At 55.7% G+C, this 7405-nt stretch overlaps 1 non-coding gene and 2 pseudogenes across 1 annotated transcript; all 3 read right to left on the reverse strand.

The window, feature by feature from the left end:
- The window catches only part of LOC126313611 (large subunit ribosomal RNA), a 6899-nt pseudogene extending 2348 nt beyond the window's left edge, over positions 1–4551 (reverse strand).
- A 188-nt stretch (positions 4552–4739) lies between these two features.
- On the reverse strand, positions 4740–4892 carry LOC126313453 (5.8S ribosomal RNA; annotated as a pseudogene).
- A 358-nt stretch (positions 4893–5250) lies between these two features.
- On the reverse strand, positions 5251–7143 carry LOC126313531 (small subunit ribosomal RNA). Its single transcript, XR_007555216.1, has one exon. It is a non-coding gene; the product is annotated as a small subunit ribosomal RNA (ribosomal RNA).
- Between the last annotated feature and the right edge of the window lie 262 nt (positions 7144–7405).

Consider the following 7405-nt stretch of genomic DNA (forward strand, 5'->3'; position numbering starts at 1 on the left):
TGCTGGCGAATTATAAAGTGTAATGGACACAAACCCATAATCACCAACAAAGCATCTGTAGGACTGGTGCCAAATGCACCAATACATCTCAGAAGTACATTCCTTTGGACTCGCCTTACCGCCATTGCTGGCCTCACCAGAGCCAACCTGTGGGCCCACACACTTGCACCGTAACCAACAATTGGAGCCAATAAACAGTTATGATACATATGGATAGCCTTCAGCGGCAGATGAAAACGCCGCTGCCCAATAGTTATTAACTTGTTGAATAACGCCAACGCCTTTGCAGCAGTCTGCTGAATGTGTACCCCAAAATTCCAGTGTTCATCCAAGTACACACCCAGGTATCTAGCTGAGCCACGCCTAGCTACCATCACATCATCGATTCTTATGGTTGGGTCTCTATTGAGCTTACCCTTCAGTAACATATACAAGGACTTCCTAGGCGCTACCATTAATTTGGAGCGACCGCACCATATCTGCAAGAGCCCAACAGCTACCCTCGCACGCTCTTCTATTATAGCTCTACTGTTTCCTTCCACAAGTATGACCAGGTCGTCCGCGCAGGCCACGGCACCCAGGACTGAAGCATCCCCCTGCAAGATGTTCAGCAGCGGTTCCATGGTAATATCCCAAAAAACCGGACCAAATACTGATCCCTGGGGACACCCCCGAGATATCCTCTTAGTCACCACAGTCCCCGGAGCCGCAATCCTAGCCAGTCTGTCATTACAGTAGGCCTCCAGACAACGATACAGCAGCCCAGGGCACTCCATCTCCCGCAAGCGGGAGAAGAGTGCGGGCCACCACAAGTTGTCGAAGGCCCCTGAAATATCCACCATAATACCCAGAACATACTTCGTACTGGCTGAGTGGACAATCCGAGAAACCTCGTTGATCGCGTCCTGAGTGGAGCGACCCTTCCGGAATCCGAACTGCCGATCACTCATGCCATACAAAGTCCTGTGGCTCAAAAGTCTGTCAGTAAGTAACTTCTCAAAGGTCTTTCCAAGTACATCCAAGAGAGTAGATAGGGACAGCGGGAATCTCGTTAATCCATTCATGCGCGTCACTAATTAGATGACGAGGCATTTGGCTATGACAAGCCGTCTTTATTCCGTAGAATAACACAAGTATAAATACAATACAGTATATTGGTACAATAGATCACATTTTGTACGCCAATGTCCGCCACCGAGGTGGGGACTTACAGGGCGAATAAGAACAACAATAAATGTATTGGAAAAGGAAGAAAACACAAATAGACAGATAAAGAGAGGAAGAACAAAGAACAAAGAACAAAGACGGTTATTCCTCCTGTGAATAGGCCCCAGGAGTCAAGGCGAAGATAATATCCAGCAGTCTATCCGACGCCGGCTCGTGGCATCGGCCTTGCGGTCGTCATACGCTCGTAAATACGGTAACTTGTGCAGCAGCTCTGCAGTACTCTCGTGCTGAGTACCGCCAGTTCTCGGGGTCGAAATCCTAATGCGCAGAGATCCTTCGCCGACGCTGGAGACTATACGCCCCTCCAGTTCAATGTCACGGTGGACACAGTCACCTCCTCGACGTCACGGTGCAGATTGGAGATGGCACGCCGGATGGATGGCGTGTCGTAGTAGGCCGCCTTCTGGGAGTGACACCAGTCGAGCCGGAGATGGTCTCCGACTACCTGGGCGTGAATCACACGGGCGGTGATAGTTACTCCCGCCGTTTACCCGCGCTTGCTTGAATTTCTTCACGTTGACATTCAGAGCACTGGGCAGAAATCACATTGTGTCAACACCCACTAGGGCCATCGCAATGCTTTGTTTTAATTATACAGTCGGATTCCCCCAATCCGTGCCAGTTCTGAGTTGATCGTTGAATGGCGGCCGAAGAGAATCCGCGCACCCGCGAGCCCCCGGAGGAGCACGCTAAGCGGACGCGGCCTCGCAGCAAGGAAGATGCATGGGAGGCCAAGGCACGGGACCGAGCTCGGATCCTGCACGCAAGTTGAAGCACCAGGGCGCGAACGCCGCGCAGGCACGCGCATCCTGCACCGCCGGCCAGCACGGGGCCAACCAACGGCGAGAGCAGACAACGCCCGCGCTAAACGCCCGCACTTACCGGCACCCCTACGGCACTCACCTCGCCCAGGCCCGGCATGTTAGCGCTGACCCACTTCCCGACCAAGCCCGACACGCCCCGATCCTCAGAGCCAATCCTTATCCCGAAGTTACGGATCCAGTTTGCCGACTTCCCTTACCTACATTATTCTATCGACTAGAGGCTCTTCACCTTGGAGACCTGCTGTGGATATGGGTACGAACCGGCGCGACACCTCCACGTGGCCCTCTCCCGGATTTTCAAGGTCCGAGGGGAAGATCGGGACACCGCCGCAACTGCGGTGCTCTTCGCGTTCCAAACCCTATCTCCCTGCTAGAGGATTCCAGGGAACTCGAACGCTCATGCAGAAAAGAAAACTCTTCCCCGATCTCCCGACGGCGTCTCTGGGACCTTTTGGGTTACCCCGACGAGCATCTCTAAAAGAGGGGCCCGACTTATATCGGTTCCGCTGCCGGGTTCCGGAATAGGAACCGGATTCCCTTTCGCCCAACGGGGGCCAGCACAAAGTGCATCATGCTATGATGGCCCCCATCAACATCGGATTTCTCCTAGGGCTTAGGATCGACTGACTCGTGTGCAATGGCTGTTCACACGAAACCCTTCTCCGCGTCAGCCCTCCAGGGCCTCGCTGGAGTATTTGCTACTACCACCAAGATCTGCACCGACGGCGGCTCCAGGCAGGCTCACGCCCAGACCCTTCTGCGCCCACCGCCGCGACCCTCCTACTCGTCAGGGCTTCGCGGCCGGCCGCGAGGACCGGCCGTTACTGCCAGACTGACGGCCGAGTATAGGCACGACACATCAGCGCCATCCATTTTCAGGGCTACTTGCTGCGGCAGGTGAGTTGTTACACACTCCTTAGCGGATTCCGACTTCCATGGCCACCGTTCTGCTGTCTTAAGCAACCAACGCCTTTCATCGTTTCCCATGAGCGTCGATTCGGGCGCCTTAACTCGGCGTTTGGTTCGTCCCACAGCGCTAGTTCTGCTTACCAAAAGTGGCCCACTTGGCACTCCGATCCGAGTCGTTTGCTCGCGGCTTCAGCATATCAAGCAAGCCGGAGATCTCACCCATTTAAAGTTTGAGAATAGGTTGAGGTCGTTTCGGCCCCAAGGCCTCTAATCATTCGCTTTACCGGATGAGACTCGTACGAGCACCAGCTATCCTGAGGGAAACTTCGGAGGGAACCAGCTACTAGATGGTTCGATTAGTCTTTCGCCCCTATACCCAGCTCCGACGATCGATTTGCACGTCAGAATCGCTACGGACCTCCATCAGGGTTTCCCCTGACTTCGTCCTGGCCAGGCATAGTTCACCATCTTTCGGGTCCCAACGTGTACGCTCTAGGTGCGCCTCACCTCGCAATGAGGACGAGACGCCCCGGGAGTGTGGAGGCCGCCGCCCCGTGAAGGGCGGGGAAGCCCCATCCTCCCTCGGCCCGCGCAAGGCGAGACCTTCACTTTCATTACGCCTTTAGGTTTCGTACAGCCCAATGACTCGCGCACATGTTAGACTCCTTGGTCCGTGAAATTGTCCAAAGCTGAAGCGCCGCTGACGGGAGCCATTATTCCGCCCGAGAGCATCCCGAGCCAACAGCGGCGCGGGTCCGGGGCCGGGCCAGGTAGGTCCGTCATCCGGGAAAAACCGCACGCGCTTGCCGGTAGCCCGAGCGCCCAAAGGGGCGAATCGACTCCTCCAGATATACCGCCGAGCAGCCAGCCAGGACACCAGGGCTCTGCCCAACAGACGCGAACCGAGGCCCGCGGAAGGACAGGCTGCGCACCCGGGCCGTAGGCCGGCACCCTGCGGGTCGCGACGTCCTACTAGGGGAGAAGTGCGGCCCACCGCACACCGGAACGGCCCCACCCCGCGGCGAGTGGAAAGGCAACCGGACACGACCCCGCCGCGGATTGCTCCGCGCGGGCGGCCGGCCCCATCTGCCGAGGGCGGGGGCCAGTGGCCGGATGGGCGTGAATCTCACCCGTTCGACCTTTCGGACTTCTCACGTTTACCCCAGAACGGTTTCACGTACTTTTGAACTCTCTCTTCAAAGTCCTTTTCAACTTTCCCTCATGGTACTTGTTCGCTATCGGTCTCGTGGTCATATTTAGTCTCAGATGGAGTTTACCACCCACTTGGAGCTGCACTCTCAAGCAACCCGACTCGAAGGAGAGGTCCCGCCGGCGCTCGCACCGGCCGCTACGGGCCTGGCACCCTCTACGGGCCGTGGCCTCATTCAAGTTGGACTTGGGCTCGGCGCGAGGCGTCGGGGTAGTGGACCCTCCCAAACACCACATGCCACGACAGGCGGCAGCCTGCGGGGTTCGGTGCTGGACTCTTCCCTGTTCGCTCGCCGCTACTGGGGGAATCCTTGTTAGTTTCTTTTCCTCCGCTTAGTAATATGCTTAAATTCAGCGGGTAGTCTCGCCTGCTCTGAGGTCGTTGTACGAGGTGTCGCACGCCACACCGCCAGCCGGCTGTGCACGCTACCGAGAAAGTACCGGTATGCGAACCGCCAGGCGACGGGCGCGCATCGCACGTTTAAGGAGACGCGGCCGGCCACACAGGCGACCACGACACTCCCAGGTCTCCGAAGCGGGACAAACGCCGCGCGCTTCAGTATACGTAGCCGACCCTCAGCCAGACGTGGCCCGGGAACAGAATCCATGGACCGCAATGTGTGTTCGAAACGTCGATGTTCATGTGTCCTGCAGTTCACATGTCGACGCGCAATTTGCTGCGTTCTTCATCGACCCACGAGCCGAGTGATCCACCGTCCTTTTCAGTCTCCCACTGTCTCTTTCAAGACAGTAGCATTCGCGGGACTGAGGCGTCTGACGGCCCCTGTTCCACTATTTTTTTGTGTCCAACGGCGTCACAGCCGATGGGCGTCGTACGGCTCCACACCAGAGCGGACAGGCACTCAGGCGAACGTCATTCAAAACCGGCGCCAGGCGCCAGGCGCCAGGTACCGCAGGCCAGCCGCTCCAGAGCTTCAGCGCTCGTACCACACAACAACAACGACACTTCCGCTAGTTTTGAGAGGCACGCGTGGTTCCGCACGCGGCGCACGGCTACTGCCGTACATGTAGCATGTTGCGCGACACGACACGCACATCGAAAGACATGCAGTCTAGTCGGTAATGATCCTTCCGCAGGTTCACCTACGGAAACCTTGTTACGACTTTTACTTCCTCTAAATGATCAAGTTTGGTCATCTTTCCGGTAGCATCGGCAACGACAGAGTCGATGCCGCGTACCAGTCCGAAGACCTCACTAAATCATTCAATCGGTAGTAGCGACGGGCGGTGTGTACAATGGGCAGGGACGTAATCAACGCGAGCTTATGACTCGCGCTTACTGGGAATTCCTCATTCATGGGGAACAATTGCAAGCCCCAATCCCTAGCACGAAGGAGGTTCAGCGGGTTACCCCGACCTTTCGGCCTAGGAAGACACGCTGATTCCTTCAGTGTAGCGCGCGTGCGGCCCAGAACATCTAAGGGCATCACAGACCTGTTATTGCTCAATCTCGTGCGGCTAGAAGCCGCCTGTCCCTCTAAGAAGAAAAGTAATCGCTGACAGCACGAAGGATGTCACGCGACTAGTTAGCAGGCTAGAGTCTCGTTCGTTATCGGAATTAACCAGACAAATCGCTCCACCAACTAAGAACGGCCATGCACCACCACCCACCGAATCAAGAAAGAGCTATCAATCTGTCAATCCTTCCGGTGTCCGGGCCTGGTGAGGTTTCCCGTGTTGAGTCAAATTAAGCCGCAGGCTCCACTCCTGGTGGTGCCCTTCCGTCAATTCCTTTAAGTTTCAGCTTTGCAACCATACTTCCCCCGGAACCCAAAAGCTTTGGTTTCCCGGAGGCTGCCCGCCGAGTCATCGGAGGAACTGCGGCGGATCGCTGGCTGGCATCGTTTATGGTTAGAACTAGGGCGGTATCTGATCGCCTTCGAACCTCTAACTTTCGTTCTTGGTTAATGAAAACATACTTGGCAAATGATTTCGCTTCTGTTCGTCTTGCGACGATCCAAGAATTTCACCTCTAACGTCGCAATACGAATGCCCCCGCCTGTCCCTATTAATCATTACCTCGGGTTCCGAAAACCAACAAAATAGAACCGAGGTCCTATTCCATTATTCCATGCACACAGTATTTAGGCGGGCTTGCCTGCTTTAAGCACTCTAATTTGTTCAAAGTAAACGTGCCGGCCCACCGAGACACTCAACAAAGAGCACCCTGGTAGGATTTAAACGGGGTCCGCCTCGGGACGCGAAAGCACCCCTTCGGCTCGCCCCACCGGCAGGACGTCCCACGATACATGCCAGTTAAACACCGACGGGCGGTGAACCAACAGCGTGGGACACAAATCCAACTATGAGCTTTTTAACCGCAACAACTTTAATATACGCTATTGGAGTTGGAATTACCGCGGCTGCTGGCACCAGCCTTGCCCTCCAATAGATACTCGTTAAAGGATTTAAAGTGTACTCATTCCGATTACGGGGCCTCGGATGAGTCCCGTATCGTTATTTTTCGTCACTACCTCCCCGTGCCGGGAGTGGGTAATTTGCGCGCCTGCTGCCTTCCTTGGATGTGGTAGCCGTTTCTCAGGCTCCCTCTCCGGAGTCGAACCCTGATTCCCCGTTACCCGTTACAACCATGGTAGGCACAGCACCTTCCATCGACAGTTAATAAGGCAGACATTTGAAAGATGCGTCGCCGGTACGAGGACCGTGCGATCAGCCCAAAGTTATTCAGAGTCACCAAGGCAAACGGACCAGACGGGCCAATCCGATTGGTTTTGATCTAATAAAAGCGTCCCTTCCATCTCTGGTCGGGACTCTGTTTGCATGTATTAGCTCTAGAATTACCACAGTTATCCAAGTAACGTGGGTACGATCTAAGGAACCATAACTGATTTAATGAGCCATTCGCGGTTTCACCTTAATGCGGCTTGTACTGAGACATGCATGGCTTAATCTTTGAGACAAGCATATGACTACTGGCAGGATCAACCAGGGAGCTGCGTCAACTAGAGCTGAGCAGCCGGCCACCCGGGAGTGTGTCCCAGGGGCCCGTGCGAACACGCAAGCGTCCGCTCAATTATTCTGCAAACAGGAGGAGGCCGAGCTCCCCTGCACGATACACCTCGAAACCCTCTCAGGTCCCGGCGGCGCGCGGCGCCGTCCTAGGTACTTGGTCGGTTTCGAGAGAGGCGCAATCGCCCGGAGTTAGGCGAGTAGACGGTTTCAGTGCGAACACCCTTGCTCCCAACTGAGCTTGC

Source organism: Schistocerca gregaria, unplaced genomic scaffold (genome assembly GCF_023897955.1).
Source record: "Schistocerca gregaria isolate iqSchGreg1 unplaced genomic scaffold, iqSchGreg1.2 ptg000483l, whole genome shotgun sequence".
In the NCBI taxonomy this organism is placed as follows: Eukaryota; Metazoa; Arthropoda; class Insecta; order Orthoptera; family Acrididae; genus Schistocerca; species Schistocerca gregaria.